At 44.9% G+C, this 15,450-nt stretch overlaps 1 protein-coding gene across 2 annotated transcripts in view; it reads left to right on the top strand.

The window, feature by feature from the left end:
* Window positions 1-6,582: 6,582 nt before the first annotated feature.
* ZNF644 (zinc finger protein 644) overlaps window positions 6,583-15,450 on the top strand; it is a 76,007-nt gene continuing 67,139 nt past the window's right edge. The window contains exon 1 of one of the 2 annotated variants that reach the window (XM_030953971.1): window positions 6,583-6,673. The gene's annotated coding sequence lies outside the window, so the exon portion shown is untranslated. Of the gene's footprint in view, window positions 6,674-9,664; window positions 9,811-15,450 lie in introns of those variants that run through there. The other variant, XM_030953973.1, reaches the window with a different exon arrangement.

Here is a 15,450-nt window from a genome sequence, read left to right as displayed (position 1 = left end):
GCCCTTTTGTTGTCAGTCTCTAGGCAATGCTTATCACTGTTGCTCTTCCCCCTGGTTGTGAAGAGACTGGAAAGGATGTGCTACTGTTGACTTGCAGTCCCGCCCTTAACAGGAGCCCCAGTCCAGACTGTTTGTACCAGTCAGGGAGAATTGGTTCCCAATTTGCTTTAGTGTGCTACCTACCACACTGAAACACTACACTGTGGGGAATGTGCTTTGAGTGGTCCTGAGTCTGTCCTCTTGTGCTTTTTAAATGGATTCTTTCCATGTGCCAGGACTTGAGGGGCACATCTAATTGGTGGTGTGTGAAAATGTTAACATGTTTTGCAGAAATACAGTAGATTGTACTGGGTGGACATATGTCACATAAAGAAGGTATATGTCCTTTCAAATATAATAAACTTGCCTAGATACAACAGCAAGTAATTTCTTCCTGTATTTAACATGTACTGCATGGAACTACCATGTTCTTTTGACTGGGGCTAGATGGCAATTTCTATGTTTTAGATAGCTGAGCAAAGGGAATAAGGCAAAACATTTTGTTTTGAAAGCTGTAAGGATATTTTGTTTATATAAAGGAAACAATGTTTCTTTTGTAACTGTGAAACTTCCTATTAAAGGATGCATATAGCTTTCAAAATAAAAAGACATTTGTAACTGTAAATGGCTATGATGTATTTGCTGTTCCCCCACCCACTTAGAGGCAAAACCTATTTATGAGGCTTTATTAAGTGCAAATAATTCCCATGGCTTCTGCAGAATATAGTCTGATTTGCATATAAATGACATCTCATGATTTCTGCTCAGAAAACTATATTGAAAAATACATATTTCTGCATTGGAAACCTGATATTCACACATCTTAAAGTCAGCTTGTGTAACTTGTTTTAAGCTGCTGCATGTTGATACCTGATCATACTTCCAGCTAGATTCAGGCTTTATCTTTGGAAATGATGGATTTCTTCTTTTGATCTAATTCCAAAACATTTATCAGTTTAAGCATTTAAAAGTACTCAGAATATTCATCAGTACAAGTGGAAAACTAACTTGGCACATTTCCTTATCTCCAGTACTGCGAAATTGTGATGTGAGAGAATTCCTGCTGTTTGAGTGAGACAGAAAAACGCTCCTAACTTGCTCTAGTCACTTTAATAAATGGTAGAATGTAATGAAAGTAGACACAGAAATATTACCCTTTTTTATGCTTTAATCTGTATAATACAATAAGTAATACAGCAACCCTTGCCATTGAACTCTGTAAATTTTCACAGATTCTTATATCCTGCTTTGCCAGTACCTTTGATGGTGTTTCTTTAAACAGCCAAGCCACTCATTTGGGACAAGTGTCCACTTACTGACAGGCTCCTGCTGCTTCTTAGATCCATCCTAAAATAAAAGAAAGATGTTGGACACACAGGCATTAAAAGGTTTGGAAGAGACCTTCCATGCCTTGGTTTTGAAATTCCTGCCTGGCAAAGGTCTTAGTGAGCTGAATGCCATTGCTGGAAGCAATAGGTTCTCTGCTTAGAGAGATTGATTTGCCACAGTGAATGGTCATTAGTTTTGAATGCCTCATGAAGACCTTGACACTGTCTAGTAAAAGAAGTGAAAGTAGTGCTATCTAGAAACTTGGATGTGCAAATCAGAACCTCCTTTTTAGCAATTTCTTTCAGTTTATAAAGGCTATTAAATTATCTGAATGAAAATGAGGCAGTACGATTTATTACTATTTTTCCTGCTGTGGAGTAATAGTCCAGACTTGTTAGGTTCCTGGGTGTAGGAAATACACTTCTTTTATCCCAGAACTCTGTGTCTTATGTGTTATGCCCGGAGAAGGTTTTTCTGTCTAGTTGGGAATTTCCCCTCAAAGATTAGTCACCCAGCACCTGTATCATTTATCATTTTCAGTATCTTCTCAATTATAAAGATTTCAGGCTCTGAGGTCAGTTTGGTTTCAAAAAATTGTACTAACACACGTAAAAGGTGCATTGACCAAAGCATCAGCACATTATCAAATAATTTTATTTCTTAAGTATGGCAGCAGAAGTGATAAAGAAAGTGTCAGCCATGAAATAGATATGCTTATCTTGTGATACATCCCAGAGATGCATTTCAGACATTGGAGGCTTGCTTAGTGAGGAAAATAACCTGTGTTAGGAAGATAAGAGGTACAAGTGGATGGATCTCCCTCCCTGTCTCCTGGGTGTGATTGTCTCAGACAACCGTATTAGCAGAAGCTTAGACACATTCTTAGCTCCTGGAATGGATTTGCTGAAGTGACAGTGCATACTGAGGATGATGGCAAAAAAATGGGCAGTGTATTCTGGAAGAAAATAAAGTTGGCAGCTTGCAATGGTGGAACACGGCTTCAGATAAGCATGTGGTTCAATAGAAATTAGTCTCTGCCCATAGACTTTATAGCAGCCGATCAGACCTGCTCTTTCAGTTCAAGCAGTTAATAATATCTCAGCACTGTAGCTTAAGGGATACAATTTTCAAAATTATTGTAGTGTGGGACCGATAAATTTCAGCACAAAGAAGGCATTACTCCATATAATTTATTTTAGATTTCCATCTAGGGTATGTTCTGACACTCCACATGAAAGTCAAATTGTCCATGTAAAATGGTTTTCGGGTGATAAGTTGACCCCTGGGGTTTTAGTAAAATAATAGGTTCAGAATTCCATCTGACTCTCCAATCTATAAAAGCTAGTTATCAGCTGTTTGAAGGATTTGATAAGAAAGGGAAAAAAATAGAGAGCTTTTGTATAGTGACATTTTTCTCATTAATGGGGACAATGTAAGAATCACAAACTCCTTCTGGATTTGGCAGTAAATACTCCGCTGACATGTTCCAGGAGGTAGTTGTTCTGTGTGAGGAGTGTATGTGTCTAATCCTCCACATGCATATGGAACAAGGAATATTTCTAATAGACATGTACAGCTTGTCAAAAGAAGGACGTTTACCGTGCCATCATCTGGCCATCATTTCTAAATGCATTCCACCACCAGAGCCTACTTTGGCAGAAGTTTTGCTGCAGAATGACTGTCTCACACTGCCTAGAGACACGGTAGAATATTTAGATATAGTGCAAAACAAATGGTAACCTGAAAAGAAATAAGGTGTTATTTTAAGTTCTTGACTCAACACTTGTATAGAACCTGCTGTGATTTTTTTTCTAACTTTGTTATTTAATTGTATTTGCTTGAAAATACTTAAAAATAGTTCCTGCTGTAACTTGTGACTTTACTGTCAGTTTAAGCAGATCCAAAGTTGGGTAGAGGCTTTGTTGCATTTTGTTCTAGTAGATGCCTGTATCTGTGTGTTCATGCAGCATTAGTGAATGGGAAAAGGTGACAGTAAGATAGGACCAGTCATTGTGACAGTAGAAGCAGCTTGCTTAATAAAATGCTAAAAGCATGTTTACGCTTAGTGCATTTGAGTGCCTCTTTGAATTTTGAGCAAAAAAAAAAACCTCCTGCTTTTGAAAAGCAACTGTGCTCAAGAAAATATTACTTTCTACAGTCTTTGTATATAAAAAGGATTGTCTCAAAGCAAAACCCAAGTCCCTCCTCAATTGTTTGTGATGTTCCTGTACTTCCCCTTCCTGTGTGGGGGGTGAACATTGAGCTCACTGCAGAAATACTGGTATACTCTGTTGCTGCAACTTTGGCAGGTGTGAGGAAAGCTATACGGAGGGCACCCATTTGCCTTCTGTGTTCTGGAAGGGGCAGACATCTCCTCTAAGAGGAACTGAGCAGTGCTCAGGGGTGAGCTGAGCACCTGATGCTCCCAAGTTGGGTAGAGAAGGGAAATCTGAGATCTTGTCGGCAGTATTGTGGAGGAGCTGGGATTTTGGTTGTGGGACAGAGCAAGCTTTAGAAGTGACAGGAGAAAGCTAAGTTTCTTAGAGTAGGTGTCTGTGGCACCTCTGTGAACCATCTCAGATTGGAAGGAGGACTGGAAAGAATGATTTGCCCTGCAGTGACACAATGGAAACATTAATTTTCAAGCTTTTTAATTAATTCTAGCTCTCCAACAGTTCAGACTTGTCATGATTTAAAGAACAATTCTATCCTCCCATTCCAGTAACATTTGCATTTATAAATCTGGATTGTGTGTGTGCTTATCAAACAGAAAAATATCTACCTAAACACAATTGCTAGTTCGGGGTCCTTATGGAGAGGATGAAAAAGAACTAACTGCTTTTACACCTTACCTCTTCCTGGATTTGTTTGGTTTAGCTTTATAGAGATAACTGGGTGTTAGTCCTGCGAGTGGGTAAGTTATAACAGATGTAGGACAGGCCGGTTCCCTCCCTTGAATGAACTCCTGTTTGTTCAGGTGTGTATGAGCGGTACTGAGATCTACTGGAGTGTGCTCAAAAGCAAAGCATCTGTTGCATTCTTAAAGTGCTTTTCTTCTGGAAGAGCAGATCTGAGAACCAGAATTTATTGATAACTCTGACTTCTGCTATTGACTGGATTTAATCTGCATTAACACTTTCCAAACTAGCTATATCTATTCCTCTGGGTTGTTTGTCACTCTGAGGCTGATTTGAAAATATGTCACCAAATTTCAAGCTTTCAGGTGTTAGTGCTGAAACATTTACCTCTCTACTGAGGTAATAATCATTTGTATTGGTGGGCCTAGTTAATTGTAGGCCTCACCTTTTGCTTACTTAAGCCCTGTGAGAAATTGTTTCCTTTGCTGGAGTGGGATGATGCACAGAAGGAAGTAAAGTACTTTATCTGCATTCTTCCATACCCCTAATATTTGGGAAATGCTGGGCTGATACAGTGTCAGGTACTGTAGCTGTGTAAGTATTCACTGAAAAATCTGTGAGTGCAGCCATAGGTAGAGTTGGTGTCAGACATGTAAACATCATGATCTAGCCCTGGAAGGAGAGTCCCAGAGCTCTGCACCAGGGAGGACACACAGAGCAGCCACATGCCCAGCATCAGCCCCCTCCAGAACAGGGACAACAATCCTTTACCTCAACAGAATAAGTTTACTAAAGAAACATTGGATACATGTGGTTCTATAAAAAAGTCTCTCCCATAACTTTTAATGTGGGAGTGGGGTATCTGTTCTAAGACTTTGAATTTAGGACATAGCATGACTAAAAAGCAAAACAGGAGAAAAAAGAGTGGACGAAGTATTGCCTCCTTCAGAGGCACAGCTTTAGGAACCACCTGTTTCTTACATGAAGCACTGAGGCTTTGAGGGTAATGCTGAGTTTGGAACAAGCCTCACCTTCATGCCTGTATTTTGCCTTTTCTCCCCTGTAGGCAAACTTTATGCAGATGCCATTTTGTCTACTGCTATACAAGGTTGTGCTGACTGGCCAGATACTTTTGGAAGTATGACTGGAATGTGCTTGTGAAGATGTGGAAACCTAATCAGTAATGAAAATAGTCACTGAGTGTAAATCTGTGTTCTGTCAGAAAAGCTTGTTGACGCTGTGGAGCTCCACTCTTGCCCTGTGCCACTCAGCTGTTGTACCAGGCCAGTTGTTATGTAAGGTTGTTTTGTGAATTATCTTTTGAGAAGCCTGTCTCTTATCTCTTGGCAGTGCTGTTATTGCCAGAAGAAAGTGCATGTGTACAAAGAGCAAAGTAGACTCAAATGTTACCTTCCATGGTTGTATTTCACTCATCCTTGAATTGGAAAGTAGCCTTTGTTTCATGTATGTGGCAAGTGAACTACATAACATTAATGAAACAGAGATCCTAAATCCTGCTTAGAATTGTCATTGGTAGCTATTAGTATGTTTTCAATAGTATTTTTTATTTGGAGCTTAGTCATAATTTACCAAGATGTAGTTCTGCTTGTTAGCTGTAGAGGTGGTTGGAAGGGCTTGGGATGCTGCAAGATTTCATTCCAGCTTCACAGCATTCCTCATTGTCTTGAAACTGTGCTAGGCTTTGTAGTGAAAGAACTAAAAATAGAGCAGCACTAAATTGACATTTCCACTCCTTGTGTGGGTGGAATGGGAAATGAGGAGCTCTTTGTCACCAAGTGGAATGGGTAATGCAATTCCAAGTACTGGCTACCATTTGTAAACAGCTGTGTCTTTCCTGCAGACCCTGACAAGAGATTTCAGACCATATTTCTTTAAAAAGGTCATTGAGGAATACAACCCCCAGGATGCACCGCACACTTAAGTGTTTTAATGTCTTTCACACAGGGCTGACATCGGACATTTCCCTTCCGTTACTGCGCTCACAATCGCCGGCCTGAGGCGCATTGAGGAATCGCCCGTCCGCCGTGCAAGAACCGTGCGTGGACGAGCCCTCGTTCACTGCGCACCCGCGGCAGCTCCGCGCCCCCGGCGCAGCGCGGGGGGGACAGTGCGGAGCCGGGCCGGGGGACAGCGCGGGGGCGTTGGCTCCGCTCCCGCTGCCTGCAGCCCGCGGGCCGTGCGGGACGGAGGCCACCGCCTCGCCGGCCGTGCGTGGGGGCGGCCCGGGACGGCCGGGGTTGCCGCCCTCGGGGCGCCGCCCTCCGGGTGCTTTAGGCGGTGGCACTCGCTTGTCGCCGTGCGCTCCCCCTCGGTGCTGGTGCCAGGCTCAGGGCGAGACCGAGGTATGGCACAGCTTGTGCTGCAGGCGCCCCATGGTGTGTTCCAGCGTGCTTGTCCTGAGAGCTCTCGCGTCTCGGCACTGCTGGGTAGGTGACACACAGAGCCGCGGGCAGGGACGGCGGGAGGGACCCGGCCGCCACCGCCGCCCACCCGCGCCCCTTAGGGAGTTGGTGGCAGGGCACGCAGCTGGCCTTGCTCGGGCAGGTGTTTCCGGACTTAAAGGGGGCCCTTAATACTGAACACCCATGCAAAAATGCAAGCTAAAAGCAAGGGCGCCGACTGTAGCATAGCACCGGGAAGAGCTGTAATTTTAAATGGAGAGAGGCCTGTGTAAGATGGCCAGTTCTGTGGGCTTGCAGTGTATTGTGACCAAGTTGGTTAAATGGTTAACAAGAGACTGATGTGCTGCAGAGGGAAGGTGACATACCATCCTTTCGGGATTTTTCCAAACGAGGGAGTCATGTGACCCACTGCAGCACCGCAGTTCCCTCCTGACTGTTACTTTGTCACTCTCGGGTGACAACTGGGCCAGCCAGAGCGGACGGCCGAGCTGGGGCACCATTTCCCGGCAGTGCTGCGTGGAGCGCCTCGGTGTGCAGTTCCTCTGCACCGAGCCCGTCTGCGTCTGCCCGCCCCAGCCAGCCCGTCACCCTTCCTGCGGGAAGGAAGGCAAAGAAAAGAGCCTTTTCCTTAATGCAGAAATAGGTTATGGGATAGTTTTTATCTCAGAATTTATTTTCTCCTGAAATGAAAGTGCGTGCCCAAAGCAGCTGTAGCGCTGACCTCCCTTCCCTGTGTGCGAGGTCCCTGTTGCGTGCCGGTAGGGGGAGGGAGAGGTGGCAAGACCTGGCTTGGTTCTGTGGCCTTGCAGGGTTTAGCTCTGCGGCCTTGCAGGCTTTGGCTCTGCGAACGGGACCCAGGAGGCCGGCGGTGGCTCTGGGGCTGGGGAAGGCCTGGGTGTGCCTGCAGTCAGAGGGGGGTTGCACGCAGATCCTTCCCTACTGAAAAGTTTTGTCAGCACATGGACTGGTATCTGGCTTCACATTCCCTCCCAGAGTTCTCGAGACGTTAACTTTCAAAAGGGAGGTCTCCCTTGTGGATTTATGTCAGTGATTTTGGGTTTTAAACTATTCATGCATGAAAAATGACTTAGGAGCTGTATACTCCCATGTATGAATAATGACTACATGGGAACACAGATTACAGCAGTTTTGCACTGAGACTGCTGCAGTTTACATGCTCTCTTTGGGAGCATTATGAAACGTTTTTAAATGCTGGTTCATGTTAATGCATTGATTTCAATCAGTCTCTTTTTGTCCCTTTTGGATTTGTTCAACTTAACAGCTAGCTTGTTTCATGTTTGCTCTAAAATATGCCTAGCAAATTAGGCAAATAAAAAAATGCATGCAAAAATATGGGGCTATGCACATGTATCAGGTTTTTTATTTATTAATAGACTCCAATTTCCATATGATAGTCTGGCTTTTTTTTTAAACTTTGGCTCTATGGATAGTTTATGCCAATTACACATAGTTTAACAGCTTTGAAATCTGTTTTTGCTTTTCTAATGCATGAAGACATTGATTCTGTTTCAGCTTTTAATTAAACTCTACACTGACTTTAAATTCTATTGTCCTTTTCATTTAAATAGGATTTTTGTTAGATCTTTAACAAGACCTCAGTGGGGTAATAAATCTAAGCAATTGTCCTTATTAGGAGTAGATTATCCTCAAGAGATGGAAAGTCACAGAAGTAACTAAAACCATTTGCAGAGACTGAACTAAGGCTTTTTCTTCCTAAACATTAAACAGACTTGAAAATTACTTGCTTGGGCACTCAAATTAAATTAAATGATATTTTGTTTATTTTTCACATTTTCAGTGTAGGCTATTTGCATTTACTTAAAATTCGCGTTTCATTGAGTAGGATTCACTCCTGAATAAGGATCCTTACTTTCAGTATACAAGCTGTAATTGAAACTCAATATATCCTGCCATTTCTTTTGTTATTAACCCTTGCAGTGCTTCTAATGTATAGGACCTGCTGACACAGTGAGTGTATTCTTAGTTCATTGTTTTTGCCATAGGAGATGAGTCTTGGCTGAAGAATTGGTCTTGTGTTTGTCCCACAACCCAGCCGAGGAGAACTGTGAGGTATGCAGGAGCGTGGAGCTTGTGCAAAGATCTCACATGCTGGATTAAAAACAGAGGTTCTTGGAGAAAACTTGTCACACACCCAACAGTTCTGTCTAGGTTTGACCTTATTGTGTTTACATACTGCTAGGAGGTGAAAGGGGATATAACTCTAATGGTTCTCCTTTTTTCAGCTGTTCGCCTCATTCGATGGTATTCTCTGTTCTGAGGTGCTCCAAGTTTGCTTTGTTCCTGGCTTTAGTCATCGGTTGACTTCTGATGGGACAAGGCCTCCTTTGACACAGTCAAACACTGAATCTCTCCCCGGTGTTTAATTCCCAACTTCATTATTCACATTATGGTGTAGCTTTTTTAAGCATTCACTTTGTGTGGAAGCTCCGTTTTGGGGGACGCTCATTTCTAGGACTTAGTTCTACAAACCAGCAGGCAAAAGCAGGGATGTTGTTCCGGGACATTCTCCCAGTGAGCCCTGCCGAGACAGCGGCGTTTCCCCGCTGGCCGCAGTCGCTGCGCTGGCCAAGCCACTGCCCTCCGCGGGGGCCACGGCCGGAGGAAGCGGGGCTGAGGGGACACGGCTGAGGGGCCACGGCCGCAGGAAGCGGGGCTGCGGGGACACGGCTGAGGGGACCGGCCGCAGGAAGCGGGGCTGCGGGGACACGGCTGAGGGGACCGGCCGCAGGAAGCCGGGGCTGCGGGGACACGGCTGAGGGGACGCGGCCGCAGGAAGCGGGGCTGAGGGGACACGGCTGAGGGGACGCGGCCGCAGGAAGCGGGGCTGAAGGGACAGGCTGAGGGGACGCGGCCGCAGGAAGCCGGGGCTGCGGGGACACGGCTGAGGGGACGCGGCCGCAGGAAGCAGGGCTGAGGGGCCCGGCCTCAGGGACACGGCCGCAAGAAGCGAGGTTGAAGGGACCGGCTGAGGGGACCGGCCGCAGGAAGCGGGGCTGCGGGGACACGGCCGCACGTGACGCGCTCACGTCCGCCTCCGCCGGGAAGGAGCCCGCAGCTCTGCGCGGCTGATGAGGACCAGCCCCTTGGTTGTTGCAGCTCTACCTGCTCTCAGCCATCAGGTATTTAATGTCTGGAGCCCTCCAGTCCGTGGGCTCCTCTGCCCCTGTCCTGCAGGCCGGCGTCTCTGCAGAGCCAGGTCCTGTCAGCCTCCAGGCTGCTGCTCCCCACATGGCATCTGCAGTGTTTCTCTACTAAGAGACTTCACCTCAAACCTTCTCGTCTTCTAAGTGATACTCTAGTGATACTTTGGGGCAGAACAAATTATGCTAGAGGAACACAGCTCATAAATATTAATTTCTAATTAGACTCTATTTGCTGCATATTCTAGGCAGCGTTACAGGTTTTGAGCCTTCATTTGCTGCTTTCCATATCACTCAAATAGCAGAGATTTTGGCATGGTAAATCACAGAGGAAGGTGGAAAATCTGATGCAAAGTGAGATAATGTAGTTCTTCATTATTATGGCTCTTGTGTGCCCTGACAGAAAACTTTAAAACATCGAAGGTACTGACAGCAGGTAAGTCACCTAGTTCCTGCTCTGCTTTAGGTATAAAGCCTGTGGAAAGTGGAGGAAGGGAATGCACAGTCTGGTTTTTAGGCTCAGATTGCAACTCACCCTTCCCTCTAAAGCAGTGCACTGGAGGAAGTGTGGCTAAGGCTGAGTCCTGCAACTTATTTAATATGACTCAGTGCACAAGATTATGAGTGCTAAGAGTGCTCAGCCTTTGGGACAGAGTCTGGGGAATTAAGAGGTTCTTCATCCTATCTTGCGTGGCAATTAGACGTGATTTAGGCAATGCTATACCTCGGACAAATTCCACAGGGTATAGTTTTGCTCTTATCAGGATGTGGGATTTTCCCTCTGTTTTCCCCAGCAGCAGGGCCAGGAGTTTGTGGCTCTGCAGGGTGAGATTGAGAGGGCCTAGCTCTGTCCCTTACTATGAGATTTGTCTTGTCTCCCCTCCACCCCTGTTTCCGGGGATGTATGCTGTAGTCAGAGGCAAGTGCTGTGACTCTGCCTGCAGTATGAAAGTGATGTGACCATAAGAAATGCAAGGCTAGCTAAATGGACTTCCACTGCTTGCTGATGTGCAGTGAAAAGAATCCTATCGTGCAGAGTGCACACAGCCTTGCACTCTGCAGCAATGTGTGTTGCTTTCCAGTGCCAAGTACATACCACAGCATCAGATATGGGGAGCTGCTGTTTGCATGTGTGCCATGCGGTGAGCTAGCAGCATTCCCCTGTTCCAGCAGCCTCCCTGGAGGGCAGCAGGCTGCTTAAAAGGTCAGGGGGGTACCTGTGCATCACAGGCGTGAAAAGCTGCCCTCTTTAGGCCCTGAGGCAACAACCTGCTTTCACTTTGTGAAGCCGAGCAGAAAAGCTGGGGTCCAACAGTGGCTGGTATCCCTGAGCACAAGACAAGGCAGCATGAGTGTATGAGAAATCCAGTTTGCTTCTCAACATGAGTAGATGAGGTTTGGATGGGAAAGTAATGGGAATGCTAAATGTTTGCTGCTAACATTTACTAAAATGACAGCAAATCCCCTCTGTATTAATGTTTAGCTTTTGAGACGCAGCAGAATTTTCCTTTGTTATAGAAGGTTAAGGAAACCTAGAAGTAGCTCTTTAATCTTCAACTGGAAAATACAGTTTTGAAATCCATTCTCTTAGGAGTGGAATAATCAAACAGAGTGATAATGGATGTTGAACCTACTCTGAATGTTATTTAAAGGATTTCTCAGATGGAAAGTTGATAGGATGGTGTCAGGCTCAAATGGATATCACCTTTACTTACACAGTTGTCCACATGAAGAAGAGAGGTTGATCAGCATGTACTTTCTGGTTATGTGATTGTTTAGGAATTATCAGAAGTCATTATGTGATTCTTAAATACTTCCATTTGCTCTTTGTTCCAACAAAAGGCTGTTGGAACCATATCCATGTGTTTTTACAAGCACAGCTCTCTGCATGAGGACTTCACCTCAAAGGGTTTCCAGTGTCCTGCATCTGCAGGAGTCTTCAGCATTGAGGAGAAAAAAACTGTTAATCTTTCCTACTGCTGACCTGTTCCTCTTGGCACATTTCTGATCTCCCTTGGTCAGTCTGTGTCTGATACCATGTATACCTCTTGTTGTTCCCACACTGTAATGCTCTCCTGTTTTTCCCAAATGTTGTTACATTTCCTTTCTCTTTCCCATTTGTGATGCATCAGCTGTCTCTGTTGTTTTTCACTTCTAATTTAATACCACCAGTAAATTTGTGTCTCTGCAGATCATTAAAAAAGGGCTATGTGGGACTACTTGTAAAAGAAAACACTGCATTCCCAAGACAGGTTACAAAGTGGTGTGTGTCAATACTCTGTTTTTTAACTTTTAGCTTTGTTTAGTTCTTTATCAGATACAGCGTGATCTCTGGATCTCTGGTTTGTCACTCCAGTGTGAGAATACAAGGAACAGATTCAAGAGTTGCAGGACTTGAAAGGACCTGTGCAGCCCTAGGAAAGGGGCAGTTTCCTGTGTAAAGCAGAGCGAAAAATCAAATTAACAAAATCCCCATCCAGCCACAAAACTAATCTGTCCTCAGCCCATGGGCACATTACAGGAGTCCTTTCCTCCTTCCTGCCCTCTGTGCAGGCACTTTCAGCCCACCGTTGTGACCAGTGGCTGGCGAGCTGGCGGGAATGCATGTGTGCCTGAAATACCACTACCTAGTGAAGGGCCTCACCTGTGGTGAGAGAGAGGAGTTCTGCTCCCCTGGGAAGCCAGGAGTCATGTGATTGCTTTAATCCGGCACAGATCTCTGTGGCTGATGCAGCCAAAAGGAGCATTTGTTTTCTGTGGTGGGTGGCAGAGTTGGATGAGGGAACAAATCCAACTGCGAGCTACAACGTTGCCTCATGAGGCCGACCTGAATGCTGGTATTGACTCAAAGGAGGGAGTTTTTGGGGCAGGAAGCAAAGACAAGCGATGTCACCACATGGTCAGTGAAGAGAGAGGCTCTTGGAGCCTGAGTCTCTTCCAGTGCCTGGTTTTAGGATGTGGACGGCACTGCTGTGCCTGTGAGGTCTGTACATGTCAGCTGATGCCCAGGGTCAATCCCTGCCCAGGTGTTACAGCAGCGTTGGACTGACCTATCCTTCGTTTTGCTTGTGCTCCCTGCTGGAGTGTTTCACTGGAAAACTCACATTCTCAGCCCTGTGAGGGAGGACAGGATGGGCTCATAGTCGAGCTCTGACTGGGTTAAAGGATGGCCTCGGGCAGCAGCAGGATTTCTGAAAGCCCCTGTAGGCTGAGTCTCCTGGCACAGACTCCTTGCTGCCCTTGGACCTCCTGCAGTGCAGGAGGCTGCCAGCGTTGCCCGGGTGGTAGTTTTAACTCTTTGTTACCTAAAATGCAGACAGTTTCAAAGTAAATAAACCACTAGCCCCTTTGTACAGTCACATCTCTCATGTTGCCCCTGCCACCAGTGTTAATAATGTGCATAATTTCCTGAGCACAGACTAGGAGTTGGGGAGTGTGTGGTGTGCCTTAAGGGGCTGGTGGCAGCAGTGAGTGTTTGAAGCTGGATAATACCCACTGGTTTGCATGAAGTTGCTGTCAGGGAACTGTTTAGATAGTGCTTAGCATTGCTCAGTGGCTGGACTGTAAACTGAAGTAAATAGCTTGGTCCTGATTACATTTTCTAGAGGGGATGATGCAGAAGAAAATTGAGTTAAAAATTAGCTGTGAAATGAGCTGAAAGTTTTTTTACCAACCACGCAGGACTTTGAAACGTCTGACATTAACAAAATAACCTATTTGAAGCAATAGTAAACTGCCATCTGCTGGTAGAAAAGTAATGCACATAATGAACGTGCAGACTTAGGAAGTGATAATTCTTTTGTGTTTGACATGCTGCAGTCAAATATGCACATGACATGGAAGCTGCATATATTTATTTAAGGGGTGGTTTTCATCTCTATTTGCATTTTCATATAGAATATGCTAAACAGATGCCTATAATATAACTAACTTTAATGACAAGCACAGAAAACAAGACAATAAGAATAAAGAATGAGGACTAATAAAAGCAGATGAGCGATCAGGATGATGACAGGCTCCAAATGTGTCCTATTTACATTGCTAATAATGAATCACAAGCACTTCCTTTTATTGTTTCCCCCTGTCTTAGACCCTCCTGTATGACCAGAATTGTAGCACTGAGAAACATTTCCTGGCATCTTCATTGTGATTTGTGTGTGTGTGTGTATGTGGTTCCTTACACAAGCGTGTAAATTGGAGCTGGGTCTTTAATTGTTCCTGATTTAAGTAGGTCATCTTCTCCAATACACTAATCTCTTGTCTTCTGGTAAGCCAGGTCAGCTGTTGAAAAGGATATGGAAAATACTTACTACACAAATATGACCAGAGAAGATGATTTCACAAAGGACCACTCCCAAATTATATGGCATTACAGAGCCAGTTTCCATAAATCACCAGCACGATGAGTACACTGCAGGGGAGAGACTATCAGATTTCATGTTTGTATAGTGTGTACCAAGTGAGTGTGCTGAGCATGACTGTGTCCCTAAGGTGCTGCTGCACTATAAATAGCAGTGTTAACGTGAATTACCTCCAGTGCAAACATCAGGCCACTTGCCCTTTTCATATGCATGCAGTTTTGTTTTATGATTGGGATTATTCCAAACACAGCCTATTGTTTCAGCAAACTGATCTTCTCATAGGAAATGTTTTAAACGGGCAAAGAAAAAATAGGTCAGTTCTTCCTTTGAAATCAGAGAGAAGTGTGTATTTGTAATATTTCCCAGGCTTATTTCCTTGGAACAGGTTTGGCAGGTATGAGAGGAAGTTAAAGATTTATTTTTGGTGCTATGTACCAGATGTCATACCTGCTCTTCTGAGACAGTTGCTTTTATCTCCAGCAGTACCTGCTCTAGTAGCAATGAAAAAGTGACTTAAATCCCATTTAAAGCATGTAGTGTGCACTGTTCTTGTGCCACTAAAGGAAGGGGAAGGCTTGTTTGGGAGACTCCAGGCAGAGTCCTTATGCGTCATTATAAAGCAAACATGTTTGCATCCCTCTCAGCAGTGTTTTTGCCTCCTTGAAGATCTGGTGAATTAATATGCCCAGCTCCAGGGCTTGTGACCCCAGCAGACACTGAAGGGCTACAAAGATGTCCAGTTTGAAGTGCTGTTATATTTATGAGATCTCCACATTTATGGCTCATTTTGTAGCATCCAGGTGGTTCTTTCTAAAGGACTATTTCTGGGGAATTTCTGCGTGCTGTGCACACTCCGCTCACATTGGCCTTAATCAGATGCTGTTCAGTGTCTCTCCTGGAAAGAGCCTTGCTTGGTGGCAGAGTAACATTAATACTGTAGGGCCAAATCCTCAGCTCAGGTAAACACCACAGCTTTTTCTGACTTGTAATCTGTGGAGGATTTAGCCTTGGTGCATGGTCACAGAGGCAGACACCCTGCTCTGGGTCCTGTTTACTGAAATGCTCCAATAGCAACACAGCATGATCAGAGGGAGCAGCCAGGGGAACAGTGGTGCCCATGGATACCTGTTAACAGGTGGGAGATGAAGTACACAGTTACCATCAAAGACACCACTGTCCTTCCTCTGCTTTGGTCTGGAGTCTTCCTGCCAACAGGACTCTGCCTTCCAGCTGAACAGTGACTGATGGTTGAAACAGC

This window comes from Camarhynchus parvulus, chromosome 8 (genome assembly GCF_901933205.1).
Source record: "Camarhynchus parvulus chromosome 8, STF_HiC, whole genome shotgun sequence".
NCBI classification, from domain to species: Eukaryota; Metazoa; Chordata; class Aves; order Passeriformes; family Thraupidae; genus Camarhynchus; species Camarhynchus parvulus.
The sequence above is the reverse complement of the archived record's forward strand: the minus strand, read 5'-3'. Positions and strand labels throughout refer to the sequence as shown.